Genomic DNA, 16,045 nt, shown 5'->3' with positions numbered 1-16,045 from the left:
AGGCTCCTGTCTGTGGGTCCTGTCTGAGGCTCCTGTCTGAGGGTCCGGTCTGAGGGTCCTGTCTGTGGGTCCTGTCTGTGGGTCCTGTCTGAGGCTCCTGTCTGTGGGTCCTGTCTGAGGGTCCTGTCTGAGGGTCCGGTCTGAGGGTCCTGTCTGTGGGTCCTGTCTGTGGGTCCTGTCTGAGGCTCCTGTCTGTGGGTCCTGTCTGAGGGTCCTGTCTGAGGGTCCTGTCTGTGGGTCCTGTCTGAGGGTCCTGTCTGAGGCTCCTGTCTGTGGGTCCTGTCTGTGGGTCCTGTCTGAGGGTCCTGTCTGAGGGTCCTGTCTGTGGGTCCTGTCTGAGGGTCCTGTTTGAGGCTCCTGTCTGTGGGTCCTGTCTGTGGGTCCTGTCTGAGGGTCCTGTCTGAGGGTCCTGTCTGTGGGTCCTGTCTGAGGCTCCTGTCTGAGGGTCCTGTCTGAGGGTCCTGTCTGAGGCTCCTGTCTGTGGGTCCTGTCTGTGGGTCCTGTCTGAGGGTCCTGTCTGAGGGTCCGGTCTGAGGGTCCTGTCTGTGGGTCCTGTCTGTGGGTCCTGTCTGAGGGTCCTGTCTGAGGCTCCTGTCTGTGGGTCCTGTCTGTGGGTCCTGTCTGAGGGTCCTGTCTGAGGGTCCTGTCTGAGGGTCCTGTCTGTGGGTCCTGTCTGAGGCTCCTGTCTGAGGGTCCTGTCTGAGGCTCCTGTCTGAGGGTCCGGTCTGAGGGTCCTGTCTGTGGGTCCTGTCTGAGGCTCCTGTCTGTGGGTCCTGTCTGTGGGTCCTGTCTGAGGGTCCTGTCTGAGGGTCCTGTCTGTGGGTCCTGTCTGAGGGTCCTGTTTGAGGCTCCTGTCTGTGGGTCCTGTCTGTGGGTCCTGTCTGAGGGTCCTGTCTGAGGGTCCTGTCTGAGGGTCCTGTCTGTGGGTCCTGTCTGAGGCTCCTGTCTGAGGGTCCTGTCTGAGGGTCCTGTCTGAGGCTCCTGTCTGTGGGTCCTGTCTGTGGGTCCTGTCTGAGGGTCCTGTCTGAGGGTCCGGTCTGAGGGTCCTGTCTGTGGGTCCTGTCTGTGGGTCCTGTCTGAGGGTCCTGTCTGAGGCTCCTGTCTGTGGGTCCTGTCTGTGGGTCCTGTCTGAGGGTCCTGTCTGAGGGTCCTGTCTGAGGGTCCTGTCTGTGGGTCCTGTCTGAGGCTCCTGTCTGAGGGTCCTGTCTGAGGCTCCTGTCTGAGGGTCCGGTCTGAGGGTCCTGTCTGTGGGTCCTGTCTGAGGCTCCTGTCTGTGGGTCCTGTCTGTGGGTCCTGTCTGAGGGTCCTGTCTGAGGGTCCGGTCTGAGGGTCCTGTTTGTGGGTCCTGTCTGTGGGTCCTGTCTGAGGGTCCTGTCTGAGGCTCCTGTCTGTGGGTCCTGTCTGTGGGTCCTGTCTGAGGGTCCTGTCTGAGGGTCCTGTCTGTGGGTCCTGTCTGAGGCTCCTGTCTGAGGGTCCTGTCTGAGGGTCCTGTCTGAGGCTCCTGTCTGTGGGTCCTGTCTGAGGGTCCTGTCTGTGGGTCCTGTCTGTGGGTCCTGTCTGTGGGTCCTGTCTGAGGGTCCTGTCTGAGGGTCCGGTCTGAGGGTCCTGTCTGTGGGTCCTGTCTGTGGGTCCTGTCTGTGGGTCCTGTCTGAGGGTCCGGTCTGAGGGTCCGGTCTGAGGGTCCTGTCTGAGGGTCCTGTCTGTGGGTCCTGTCTGTGGGTCCTGTCTGTGGGTCCTGTCTGAGGGTCCTGTCTGAGGGTCCGGTCTGAGGGTCCGGTCTGAGGGTCCTGTCTGAGGGTCCTGTCTGTGGGTCCTGTCTGTGGGTCCTGTCTGTGGGTCCTGTCTGAGGGTCCTGTCTGAGGCTCCTGTCTGTGGGTCCTGTCTGTGGGTCCTGTCTGAGGGTCCTGTCTGAGGGTCCTGTCTGAGGGTCCGGTCTGTGGGTCCTGTCTGAGGCTCCTGTCTGAGGGTCCTGTCTGAGGCTCCTGTCTGAGGGTCCGGTCTGAGGGTCCTGTCTGTGGGTCCTGTCTGAGGCTCCTGTCTGTGGGTCCTGTCTGTGGGTCCTGTCTGAGGGTCCTGTCTGAGGGTCCTGTCTGTGGGTCCTGTCTGAGGCTCCTGTCTGAGGGTCCTGTCTGAGGGTCCTGTCTGAGGCTCCTGTCTGAGGGTCCTGTCTGTGGGTCCTGTCTGTGGGTCCTGTCTGAGGGTCCTGTCTGAGGGTCCTGTCTGAGGGTCCTGTCTGAGGCTCCTGTCTGAGGCTCCTGTCTGAGGGTCCGGTCCTGTCACGCTGCAGGTCCAATCGCATGTTCAGGTCCAAATGTGACCTCCAACTGATTATTTTAAATGTGACGCATTGATAAATATATAAAAAACAAACAGAGAAAGAGAACGAGAGCGTTGAGAGAGAGAAGACATCAACCAAAATATGTAGACAGCCAACAAAACGACAACAAAAGAGAAATCATGGCCCAGAGAGAAACCAAAGAAATGTCCCATTGAGTCCACACTCTGTCCAATTTAGTCCGACTATAATATTTAATATTTACTGAATGTCCAGTTTCATGTCCGTCCAGAGGCGTTTACTCTGCTGCAGGAGGTGTCCATGACTGGAGTCCTGAGGCCCAAAGACAGAGTCCTGAGGCCCAAAGACAGAGTCCTGAGGCCCAAAGACAGAGTCCTGAGGCCCAAAGACAGAGTCCTGAGGCCCAAAGACAGAGTCCTGAGGCCCAAAGACAGAGTCCTGAGGTCTTTGTTGATCTCAGTCCTAAATGTCCTAAAACATCAGGACAGTCTCAGATCTCCTGCTGCATGATATTTCCTGAGCACGACACACTTTTCCAACAGAAATCTCTCCAAACATGTGATTGTGTGACACATGTGACGTTTCTGTCTCAAACTGAATCTGATTCTGAACAACAGCAGTTTGTAATTCATGTTTTTTTGCTTTAGGTTTAAAATAAATAAATACAATATTTTCATGTTTTTGTTGTTTTTTTATTTTTCTATTTTGTAATTCATGTTTTTGTACAATTGAGCGGCTGCAACACAATCATTTCCTTTAAAAACACATTTTTCAAATACATCTCCCATGTCTCATGTTGTCTGGTCATTCATAAAGTGCTCCTCCGTGTTTTTAAAGTCCATTCACCTTCACCAGACTCAGACACGCTTCATTTACGTCACTGAAATTCATTGGTATTTTTATGCTACAATCCCAAAGTAAAGTAGTAATAGCAAAAATAATACTTTAAATACTCTAAATATCCTTTTAATAATCATTTACTGAGATAATTAGTAAATAAAATACTGAGCGGCTCAAGATATTCCAGGAATTTCCACTAAAAACTATGAGAAAAACAATGCTAATATTCTGGTCCATGTCCCCGATAACACGTCTTCCGTCCCTCGCCGCTTCCTCCGCGCTTCACGACGGGGACGTACTTTGAGGCCCCGCCCCCTCTTCGGACATGGCCGGCCCGGTTTCGGGTTTGTCGTCGGGGGCGACAAAGGTGGCTATTGATGAAACTAAAATGAGTATTTGTGTTTTTGGGGGAGGGCGGATCGGGTGGCCCAGGCATCCCTCTGGTCGCTGCGGACACTGCGGCACAACGAGACAAGGCGCGTCTTTGTGTCGTCGGGGGCAACGCTCGGGTGTGGGTTACAGGGCGGAATACCTCCAGAGCAGGTGCCGGGGGGTTTTAGGATGGGCGCTGGAGCTTGAAGACCCGGGTCCCGCCGAGGTTGTGGGAGAAGAGTGAGGGAGGAGGGCGGGAGGAGGGCGGGGGGGGAGTATAGCGACGCCTTCGGGCACTGGGGGCGGGGCACAAGAGGGGCGGGTGACAAGAGGGGCGGGGGACGAGAGGGGCGGGGACGAGAGGGGCGGGCACAAGAGGGGCGGGCACAAGAGGGGCGGGCACAAGAGAGGCAGGGACGAGAGGGGAACTGTGCGAAGAGACGGAAAACAGGTGCGAACGTTAAAACGCCTGGGATTTAGAGACGACGCTGGCGGGACGGCGGCGCGGGACGGGGTCGTGGCCTCATTTAGTCCAGTTTTAGTCCTCGTTTAGTCAATGTGAACAATGGGGAGAGTAAACAGTAATATAAAAGGTGAACAATGGGGAGAGTAAACAGTAATATAAAAGGTGAACAATGGGGAGAAAAAACAGTAATATAAGAGGTAAACAATGGGGTGAGTAAACAGTAATATAAAAGGAGAACAATAGGGACAGTAAACAGTAATATAAAAGGTGAACAATGGGGAGAAAAAACAGTAATATAAAAGGTAAACAATGGGGAGAGTAAACAGTAATATAAAAGGAGAACAATAGGGACAGTAGACAGTAATATAAAAGGTGAACAATGGGGACAGTAAACAGTAATATAAAATGTGAACAATGGGGAGAGTAAACAGTAATATAAAAGGAGAACAATAGGGACAGTAAACAGTAATATAAAAGGAGAACAATGGGGGCAGTAGACAGTAATATAAAATGTGAACAATGGGGAGAGTAAACAGTAATATAAAAGGAGAACAATAGGGACAGTAAACAGTAATATAAAAGGAGAACAATGGGGGCAGTAGACAGTAATATAAAAGGTGAACAATGGGGACAGTAAACAGTAATATAAAATGTGAACAATGGGGAGAGTAAACAGCAATATAACAGCTGAACAATAGGGACAGTAAACAGTAATATAAAAGGTGAACAATAGGGACAGTAAACAGTAATATAAAAGGTGAACAATGGGGACAGTAAACAGTAATATAAAAGGTGAACAATGGGGAGAATAAACAGTAATATAAAAGGTGAACAATAGGGAGAGTAAACAGTAATATAGAAGGTGAACAATGGGGAGAATAAACAGTAATATAAAAGGTGAACAATATGGAGAGTAAACAGTAATATAACAGCTGAACAATGGGGACAGTAAACAGTAATATAAAAGGTGAACAATAGGGAGAGTAAATAGTAATATAAAAGGTGAACAATAGGGAGAGTAAACAGTAATATAAAAGGTGAACAATGGGGACAGTAGACAGTAATATAAAAGGTGAACAATGGGGACAGTAGACAGTAATATAAAAGGTGAACAATGGGGACAGTAAACAGTAATATAAAATGTGAACAATGGGGAGAGTAAACAGCAATATAACAGCTGAACAATAGGGACAGTAAACAGTAATATAAAAGGTGAACAATGGGGAGAATAAACAGTAATATAAAAGGTGAACAATAGGGAGAGTAAACAGTAATATAAAAGGTGAACAATGGGGAGAATAAACAGTAATATAAAAGGTGAACAATGGGGACAGTAAACAGTAATATAAAAGGTGAACAATGGGGAGAATAAACAGTAATATAAAAGGTGAACAATAGGGACAGTAAACAGTAATATAGAAGGTGAACAATGGGGAGAATAAACAGTAATATAAAAGGTGAACAATGGGGAGAATAAACAGTAATATAAAAGGTGAACAATGGGGACAGTAAACAGTAATATAAAAGGTGAACAATGGGGACAGTAAACAGTAATATAAAAGGTGAACAATGGGGAGAATAAACAGTAATATAAAAGGTGAACAATGGGGAGAATAAACAGTAATATAAAAGGTGAACAATAGGGACAGTAAACAGTAATATAAAAGGTGAACAATGGGGACAGTAAACAGTAATATAAAAGGTGAACAATGGGGACAGTAGACAGTAATATAAAAGGTGAACAATGGGGACAGTAAACAGTAATATAAAATGTGAACAATGGGGAGAGTAAACAGCAATATAACAGCTGAACAATAGGGACAGTAAACAGTAATATAAAAGGTAAACAATGGGGAGAATAAACAGTAATATAAAAGGTGAACAATAGGGAGAGTAAACAGTAATATAAAAGGTGAACAATGGGGAGAATAAACAGTAATATAAAAGGTGAACAATAGGGAGAGTAAACAGTAATATAGAAGGTGAACAATGGGGAGAATAAACAGTAATATAAAATGTGAACAATATGGACAGTAAACAGTAATATAAAAGGTGAACAATGGGGAGAATAAACAGTAATATAAAAGGTGAACAATGGGGAGAATAAACAGTAATATAAAAGGTGAACAATAGGGACAGTAAACAGTAATATAAAAGGTGAACAATGGGGAGAATAAACAGTAATATAAAAGGTGAACAATAGGGACAGTAAACAGTAATATAAAAGGTGAACAATGGGGACAGTAAACAGTAATATAAAAGGTGAACAATGGGGACAGTAAACAGTAATATAAAAGGTGAACAATGGGGAGAATAAACAGTAATATAAAAGGTGAACAATAGGGAGAGTAAATAGTAATATAAAAGGTGAACAATAGGGAGAGTAAACAGTAATATAAAAGGTGAACAATGGGGAGAATAAACAGTAATATAAAAGGTGAACAATAGGGACAGTAAACAGTAATATAAAAGGTGAACAATGGGGACAGTAAACAGTAATATAAAAGGTGAACAATGGGGACAGTAAACAGTAATATAAAAGGTGAACAATGGGGACAGTAAACAGTAATATAAAAGGTGAACAATGGGGAGAATAAACAGTAATATAAAAGGTGAACAATAGGGACAGTAAACAGTAATATAAAAGGTGAACAATGGGGACAGTAAACAGTAATATAAAAGGTGAACAATGGGGACAGTAAACAGTAATATAAAAGGTGAACAATGGGGACAGTAAACAGTAATATAAAAGGTGAACAATGGGGACAGTAAACAGTAATATAAAAGGTGAACAATGGGGACAGTAAACAGTAATATAAAAGGTGAACAATGGGGAGAATAAACAGTAATATAAAAGGTGAACAATAGGGACAGTAAACAGTAATATAACAGCTGAACAATGGGGACAGTAAACAGTAATATAAAAGGTGAACAATGGGGACAGTAAACAGTAATATAAAAGGTGAACAATGGGGACAGTAAACAGTGATATAAAAGGTAAAGGTTCAGCGAGACAAGAGCTCCGTTGTGTGAGAACGGCAGGTGCAAAGTCCTGAATCGAAGCCTTCAGTGAGAGGCGTCTTTGTCCACGACCGCCGGCTCAGAAAAGACCCACAACAAGTGTTTGGCCCGGGCGCCCCGCAGCCACGAGGTGCAGGGTTCAACTCGCGGACAGTGTTGTGGCCGATCCGGGCCGAGTCTGGACTGAGTTTTAACCCGAGTTTGAGATTGACACTAAAAAACTGTTACGTCGCTGAAAAGAGACATCTAGTGACAAGAGTAGAAATAATATAATATAATAGAAAAGAAAAGAGCCATGGAACCTTCTAAAAAGCTCGATACAATAGTAAATAGATGTATCACACTGTAGAGTCAGAATTAGAGAGACTGATACAAAACAGATATTTACACTTTTTGGTGCATAAACTTTCAATCTCCAGCAATATTATATTTAAGTTTGAGCCGACAAACTGATTTAAGGAAAGATGTAAAGCTTTATTTGTACGTTTTACTGCAAAGAGGGAAGTGCACAAAGCGTCATTACACTTCCTTTTGGGTTGGAAGTAAAACAGAATTGTGGATGTCAAAAAAATATATTTTATTGGTTGTGTTTCCCTATTGTTCTTCTATGACGCAGAGTTTGTGGTCATTTCAGATCAAGCCTTTTGGGGAAACATATGAACTTATCGGCCCAAAGGTATCGGCAGATGTGATTGGCTAAAATATTGGCATCAATTGACATTGAGAATTTTTTTTTTTTTTTTTTCAATTAATTTGGAACTGGGCCAGTTTGAGAGACTCTGGACCAACTGTGGCAGGACCTGTTGTGCCATTTGTGCCATTTGTGTGTTTGCGTTTGCATGTTCTCTCTTTGGGCACGTTTCCTGTTGAGTTTAGTGTTTGGTATCGTCAAGTCTGGACTGAAAATGATCATTTCTGTGACAATTCTAAAACTTCAAACTTGATTTTCAACTCAAGAAAAGGTGTTTATCATCGTGTGGTTTTATACTTCTGGTGATTGATCGAGGACGTTCTAAAGCTTTTCACGATAACTTTGACCTGGGATTATTTTCTTTTTACTTCTGAATACCTAGTTTTATATACTAGAAATACTGTATACTAGTTTCAGAGTTTGAAAAATGATATTAGAGAGACGTTTTCTGATTTCATGTCTTAATTGGACTGGAGAAATCGCACATCGTCCAGGCAGACATCCGCCAAACTGTGGATTTAACCGACGAAACTGTGGATTTAACCGACAAAACTGTGGATTTAACCGACAAAACAGTGGATTTAACCGACAAAACTGTGGATTTAACGGACGAAACTGTGGATTTAACGGACGAAACTGTGGATTTAACCAACGAAACTGTGGATTTAACCGACAAAACTGTGGATTTAACCGACAAATCTGTGGATTTAACCGACAAACTGTGGATTTAACCGACGGAAAGCTTGTAAATCAACAATTGTCACTAAATCACAAGCGGAATGAGTTTATTCTGTCAAAATCCAAACCTAATTACACTTTATCATCCGAGTATGTTTGGTGAACGTATAATTACTGGTGTCATTTCCCGCCAAAAAGAACAGCGAGTGAACCATAGCTATGGCGACGGCGGCGGAGGTGTTAGCGGCGTGCTAATGAGGAGGTGTTAGCGCCGTGCTAATGAGAAGCTAATGCGTTCCGATAAAGAGTCTGATTCACACCGATTAGCCTCACACCGATTAGCCTCACACCGCGGCGCTAATGGAGTGAACCGTGGCACCGTCGGAGCGATGACGTGGGATCAGTGCCGTTAGCGACTCACACAGTCACTGTCGGGGATGTTCGCTCATTTATTATGTAAATGTCATCGTGGAATACTTCTCCAAAGGTTTTAGAGCGGAGACGCTTAAGGGCTCAACGCCACCGAACGGAACAAACACGTGCGGACGAAAAAAGTGACATAAAGTTGTTGTTTTTGACTTCGTAAGCGCCTTATTGTTGCACCGTTTTTGTGTATTCCTTTTGTTTTTTGCATTAGTGCACATTAATTCTGGTGTATTTACAGGAATGACAGATTAATATGCTCGAACAGAGAAAGAAAACACATAAATAATGACATAAACGCATAAATGAATCATGTTAAATGTTCTTTCCTCGTCGCGCTGGTACGAAACCTCTCAAACTCCTGTGTTTTTAATGACACTGTACGAACTCCAGCAGGAAGAGAGTGTATTCTCTTGTTTTTTGTTCCCGTCTTAAATCAGACGGTGTTTGGGGGCCACGTAGAAGGTGCCGACGCCCACAAAAGGCCCCGGACACAAAAGGGGCTGTTCCACGGCGTTCGCACGATCGGCTGGAATTCATTTTCCGGGACATTTCTAAAGAAATAATCAACAAATACTTGATTACCACCTTTAAATATGCTCCTGTGGTGGAACTGAAATGATGCAGAGAACACGAATAAACCCGAAAATACTGACAAAATGAACGTGTGATCATCTCATTTGGTTCTGTGGACAGGGTTTTAGAGAGGGACCGTCTTCCCGTAATGTGGACGGGTAATTTAAATGTGGGCGGGGCCATTTTATGAATAAATCTTAGAAAAAAATTGAATATTATCATTAACTTGGGCCGGGAAGCATTTGACAATCGTCCTCCATGACTGTTTACAAGTGAAGATGTGCATGCTGCGCGCTGATTGGTCGACGAAATGTGTGTGCTTGGCTCTGATTGGCTGCCGAGCCGTGGTCTGGAGGATGCCGAAGCGACTCGTTTTTTCGCCTGGTCGGCCCCGACAAAATGATTTGAACGAGTGTTTTCAAACTAAAGCCTGTCTGTGGGTCTGGGGATGTATTGATTAATATTTTACAAAATCTGTGTAAATTACTGTATTTTGATTTGTTTTAGAGACTTAAAAAGACAAAAAAAAACTGAAAAAACAGCTCTTTTTCACCGCGATGTGAAGAATTCAGTTGAGATTTATATTATATTGATATTCCAGGATTTCCAGGATTTCCAGGACACGCGGGATCCTTCCTCCAGCCCTCGCGCCTGGGACAGAGCGCCGCCGCTGACGGGGCATCGGGGGCGTTTGTGATAAGCCTGTTTTGCTCTCACTGTCGCGTCAACAACAACACCAAAATAAGCCCCTTATCCAGGCGCTTCCTGCGGCGCAGGCGGCGCTCTTTCTTCAGCCAGTCAAAACACAGCAAGATAAATCTCACCAGCGGCAGGTCCGAAAAGCCCCTGTGGAACTTTATCTCAAGTCCAGTCTGTCGAGTCTGTCTCCTCTTCCTCCTCCTTCTCCTCTTTCTCCTCCTTCTCCTCTTTCTCCTCCTTCTCCTCTTCCTTCTCCTTCTCCTCTTTCTCCTCCTTCTCCTCTTTCTCCTCCTTCTCCTCTTTCTCCTCCTTCTCCTCTTTCTCCTCCTTCTCCTCTTCCTTCTCCTTCTCCTCTTTCTCCTCCTTCTCCTCTTTTTCCTCTTCCTCCTCTTTCTCCTCTTCCTCCTCTTTCTCCTTCGCCACCAAACGTCATCGTGTGACAGATACGGGAACGTAAAGAGAGATCTGCTGAGTAAGACCACTGTGTTTGAGAGAGAGGAGGAGGTGCGGAGAGGAGGTGAGGAGAAGGTGAGGAGGAGCAGAGAGAGAGGTGAGGATGAGGTGAGGAGAAGGTGAGGAGGAGCAGAGAGAGAGGTGAGGATGAGGTGAGGAGAAGGTGAGGAGGAGCAGAGAGAGAGGTGAGGATGAGGTGAGGAGAAGGTGAGGAGGAGCAGAGAGGAGGTGAGGAGGAGCAGAGAGAAGAGAGGAGGCAATGATGAGCAGAGAGGAGGTGAGGAGGAGAGAGAGGTGAGGAGGAGCAGAGAGACAGGTGAGGAGGAGGTGAGGAGGAGGTGAGGAGGAGCAGAGAGCAGAGAGGAGGTGAGGAGGAGGCAGAGAGGAGGTGAAGAGGAGGTGAGGAGGAGAGAGAGGTGAGGAGGAGCAGAGAGACCGGTGAGGAGGAGGTGAGGAGGAGATGAGGAGGAGCAGAGAGGAGGTGAGGAGGAGGCAGAGAGACCGGTGAGGAAGAGGTGAGGAGGAGTAGAGAGGAGGTGAGGAGGAGGCAGAGAGGAGGTGAAGAGGAGGTGAGGAGGAGAGAGAGGTGAGGAGGAGCAGAGTGACCGGTGAGGAGGAGGTGAGGAGAAGGTGAGGAGGAGCAGAGAAGGTGAAGAGGAGCAGAGAGGAGGTGAGGAGGAGCAGAGAGAAGAGAGGAGGCGATGATGAGCAGAGAGGAGGTGAGGAGGAGGTGAGGAGGAGAGAGAGGTGAGGAGGAGCAGAGAGACAGGTGAGGAGGAGGTGAGGAGGAGGTGAGGAGGAGCAGAGAGCAGAGAGGAGGTGAGGAGGAGGCAGAGAGGAGGTGAAGAGGAGGTGAGGAGGAGAGAGAGGTGAGGAGGAGCAGAGAGACCGGTGAGGAGGAGGTGAGGAGGAGATGAGGAGGAGCAGAGAGGAGGTGAGGAGGAGGCAGAGAGACCGGTGAGGAAGAGGTGAGGAGGAGCAGAGAGTAGAGAGGAGGTGAGGAGGAGGCAGAGAGGAGGTGAAGAGGAGGTGAGGAGGAGAGAGAGGTGAGGAGGAGCAGAGAGACCGGTGAGGAGGAGGTGAGGAGGAGGTGAGGAGGAGCAGAGAGGTGAGGAGGAGGTGAGGAGGAGGTGAGGAGGAGCAGAGAGGTGAGGAGGAGGTGAGGAGGAGGTGAGGAGGAGCAGAGAGCAGAGAGGAGGTGAGGAGGAGGCAGAGAGGAGGTGAAGAGGAGGTGAGGAGGAGAGAGAGGTGAGGAGGAGCAGAGAGACCGGTGAGGAGGAGGTGAGGAGGAGATGAGGAGGAGCAGAGAGGAGGTGAGGAGGAGGCAGAGAGACCGGTGAGGAAGAGGTGAGGAGGAGTAGAGAGGAGGTGAGGAGGAGGCAGAGAGGAGGTGAAGAGGAGGTGAGGAGGAGAGAGAGGTGAGGAGGAGCAGAGTGACCGGTGAGGAGGAGGTGAGGAGAAGGTGAGGAGGAGCAGAGAAGGTGAAGAGGAGCAGAGAGGAGGTGAGGAGGAGCAGAGAGAAGAGAGGAGGCGATGATGAGCAGAGAGGAGGTGAGGAGGAGGTGAGGAGGAGAGAGAGGTGAGGAGGAGCAGAGAGACAGGTGAGGAGGAGGTGAGGAGGAGGTGAGGAGGAGCAGAGAGCAGAGAGGAGGTGAGGAGGAGGCAGAGAGGAGGTGAAGAGGAGGTGAGGAGGAGAGAGAGGTGAGGAGGAGCAGAGAGACCGGTGAGGAGGAGGTGAGGAGGAGATGAGGAGGAGCAGAGAGGAGGTGAGGAGGAGGCAGAGAGACCGGTGAGGAAGAGGTGAGGAGGAGCAGAGAGTAGAGAGGAGGTGAGGAGGAGGCAGAGAGGAGGTGAAGAGGAGGTGAGGAGGAGAGAGAGGTGAGGAGGAGCAGAGAGACCGGTGAGGAGGAGGTGAGGAGGAGATGAGGAGGAGCAGAGAGGAGGTGAGGAGGAGGCAGAGAGACCGGTGAGGAAGAGGTGAGGAGGAGCAGAGAGTAGAGAGGAGGTGAGGAGGAGGCAGAGAGGAGGTGAAGAGGAGGTGAGGAGGAGAGAGAGGTGAGGAGGAGCAGAGAGACCGGTGAGGAGGAGGTGAGGAGGAGATGAGGAGGAGCAGAGAGGAGGTGAGGAGGAGGCAGAGAGACCGGTGAGGAAGAGGTGAGGAGGAGCAGAGAGTAGAGAGGAGGTGAGGAGGAGGCAGAGAGGAGGTGAAGAGGAGGTGAGGAGGAGAGAGAGGTGAGGAGGAGCAGAGAGACCGGTGAGGAGGAGGTGAGGAGGAGGTGAGGAGGAGCAGAGAGGTGAGGAGGAGGTGAGGAGGAGGTGAGGAGGAGCAGAGAGGTGAGGAGGAGGTGAGGAGGAGCAGAGAGGTGGTAGTTTTAGTGTTTTGACGTTGCCATTAGCGACTGCCTCCTCGTCAGCAGGAGAACCGCAGCAGGAGTGAACAGTTGTGGTGGGTGAGTGGAACAGCGAGAGGATCTGCTCCGGTCGAACAGGAAGTATGGATTCCTCTGGAGTGACACAGACACATTAAGTGTTATGGAGACACCGGTGGCCTCGGCTGGTACTGCGGTCACTTCCAGTATGTACTTTAAGACCACAAGGGCTGAAGCCACAGAGGGTTTCAGGAACCGCCCAGCTTCTCTTTCTGCAGCTAAAAACAGACTCAAGACACAGGTGAACGGCCCTCTACTCACATCGATCTGTGAGGACGCCAGGGGCCCACTTTAGACCCACTTTAGACCTGGATTAGTCCTAGTTTAGTCCTGGTTTAGTCCTGGTTTAGTCCTGGTTTAGTCCTGGTTTAGACCTAGTTTAGTCCTGGTTTAGTCCTGGTTTAGTCCTGGTTTAGACCTAGTTTAGTCCTGGTTTAGACCTGGTTTAGTCCTGGTTTAGCCCTGGTTTAGTCCTAGTTTAGTCCTGGTTTAGTCCTGGTTTAGACCTAGTTTAGTCCTGGTTTAGTCCTGGTTTAGTTCTGGTTTAGTCCTGGTTTAGCCCTGGTTTAGTCCTAGTTTAGTCCTGGTTTAGTCCTGGTTTAGACCTAGTTTAGTCCTGGTTTAGTCCTGGTTTAGTTCTGGTTTAGTCCTGGTTTAGACCTAGTTTAGTCCTGGTTTAGTCCTGGTTTAGTTCTGGTTTAGCCCTGGTTTAGTCCTAGTTTAGTCCTGGTTTAGTCCTGGTTTAGACCTAGTTTAGTCCTGGTTTAGTCCTGGTTTAGACCTAGTTTAGTCCTGGTTTAGTCCTGGTTTAGTCCTGGTTTAGTCCTGGTTTAGTCCTGGTTTAGTCCTGGTTTAGACCTAGTTTAGTCCTGGTTTAGTCCTGGTTTGTGACAGACACAGACAGTGGCTGATGTGTGTGCGATAAATGCGGCGCCACGGCTCAGGACACAACACTGAGCAGCTCCAGATAAACATCACCTGCATCACCAGCTCTGTGTGCGCCTCCAAGTCTGACACTGTGTGTGTGTGTCCTGTGTGTGTGTGTGTGTGTGTGTATGTGTGTGTGTGTGTATGTGTGTGTGTGTGTGTGTGCGTGTGTGTGTCCTGTGTGTGTGTGTGTCCTGTGTGTGTGCGTGTGTGTGTCCTGTGTGTGTGTGTGTCCTGTGTGTGTGTGTGTGTGTGTGTGTGTGTGTGTGCGTGTGTGTGTCCTGTGTGTGTGTGTGTCCTGTGTGTGTGCGTGTGTGTGTCCTGTGTGTGTGTGTGTCCTGTGTGTGTGTGTGTGTGTGTCTGTGTGTGTGTGCGTGTGTGTGTCCTGTGTGTGTGTGTGTGTGTGTGTCCTGTGTGTGTGTGTGTCTGTGTGTGTATGTGTCCTATGTGTGTGTGTGTCCTATGTGTGTGTGTGTGTGTTTGTGTGTGTCCTGTGTGTGTGTGTGTGTGTGTGTGGGGTGTGTGTGTGTGTCTGTGTGTGTGTGTGTGTGGGGTGTGTGTGTGTGTCTGTGTGTGTGTGTGTGTGGGGTGTGTGTGTGTGTGTCCTGTGTAAATCATTACAAAGGCTTATCACACTATTTGTTCATTATGAATTAAGTCTTTGCTCATGTTTTATTAAGACAGTGATAAGTGTAGTTATTATAAAGTGTTACAGAAGGATGAGACATTAGGACAATTCCATAGCAAGGAACAAAAATAAATTGATTTGATTTGATTTGAACAACAAAATAAAAATATGATCCGCCACGCCGCAAGAGGAGGGGGCGGGGCTAACGCGCCCCAATTGTCCTTTTATTACATCTATTCCAGAATCTGTGACGCTGTCACATCTTCTCCCCTTTGTTTTACCATCAAAAAGCAATTTTATTTTGAATTATTGGCAAAATATGCGGCTTTGCCGCACAGACACCGTGACTCTTTGAATGAAAATGTGAATCACTTTTGACGGTCCTGAAGATGAGTCTCACCAAATTTCAGGTTAATTGGGCCAAAGCCCTGGGAGGAGTTTGTGAAAGTCTAAAGTTTCAGCATGTTCACATTTCAGAGATCTGGCGATTTCCCCATTGAAGTAACTTGGGAGGTTTCTGTCATCGCTACGGCTACGCCGTAACAAATATGACATGGGTCTCATTGACTTTTTTGACCGGGATGCCAAAATTGAATTTTGAGCCAAATTTCGTAAAATTTCGCAAAACTGAACTTTTTACCCTCCATATAACTTTTTATTTCACTCTGTAGGGGGCGCAGTCGCACCAAATTAATTAATTTCACTTCAAGTAGGTTTAGGGCAAAGGGTTTAACAACTGATTCTAATTTGAAGCAAATCGGAATTTATCGGCGCAAACGGCAGCAAATTTCTGAAATTTCTGAAATTCTAGCTACAGTTTGCGGCTTCGCCGCTCAGAGACCGTGACAGGGATCAATGTAATTTGAATAACTTTTGATGTCCCACTCCTCAGTAGCATTTTCACCAAATTTCAGCTTTTTAGAGCCAACGCCCTGGGAGGAGTTCGTAAAAGTACAACGTTTGGAAAAACTCCCGAGTCATGCTTAGCCATTTTTGAAGCAATATGGCCGACATTTGGTTGGGCGGACGGTGTTGCCGTAATAATATTTTTTACTTCTCTTGTCACCATCTACGTCTGCGCCAAATTTCATGATTCTACGATCAGATTTTTTTGGGCCATTTCTTATCTCTCAATGCATTTTTTGTACATTTGGGGGCGCTGACGCGCCAATTTTTAATTAAAAAAAACAATGGAGATAGTCAGAATGTAGAGAGGCACGATTTTTAGAGGTGTGCACATTTTTGTGACTTTTCGTCAATGTTCACTGGGTGAAAAATAGGGGGGTTTGTCCCGAGAAGAAGAAGAAGAAGAAGAAGAAGAAGAAGAAGAAGAAGAAGAAGAAGAAGAAGAAGAAGAAGAAGAAGAAGAAGAAGAAGAAGAAGAAGAAGAAGAAGAAAAAGAAAAAGAAAAAGAAGAAGAAGAAGAAGAAGAAGAAGAAGAAGAAGAAGAAGAAGAAGAAGAAAAAGAAAGAAAGAAAGAATAATATTCCGATGCGAAAACAATGTTTCCCATTTTTCAAATATCATAAACTATACATTTTCGGAA

The sequence above is a fragment of the Eucyclogobius newberryi genome, unplaced genomic scaffold (assembly GCF_026437365.1).
Source record: "Eucyclogobius newberryi isolate DKJ021-1_F unplaced genomic scaffold, fEucNew1.0.hap1 SCAF_10, whole genome shotgun sequence".
NCBI lineage: Eukaryota > Metazoa > Chordata > Actinopteri > Gobiiformes > Gobiidae > Eucyclogobius > Eucyclogobius newberryi.
This window is presented reverse-complemented; position numbering follows the sequence as displayed.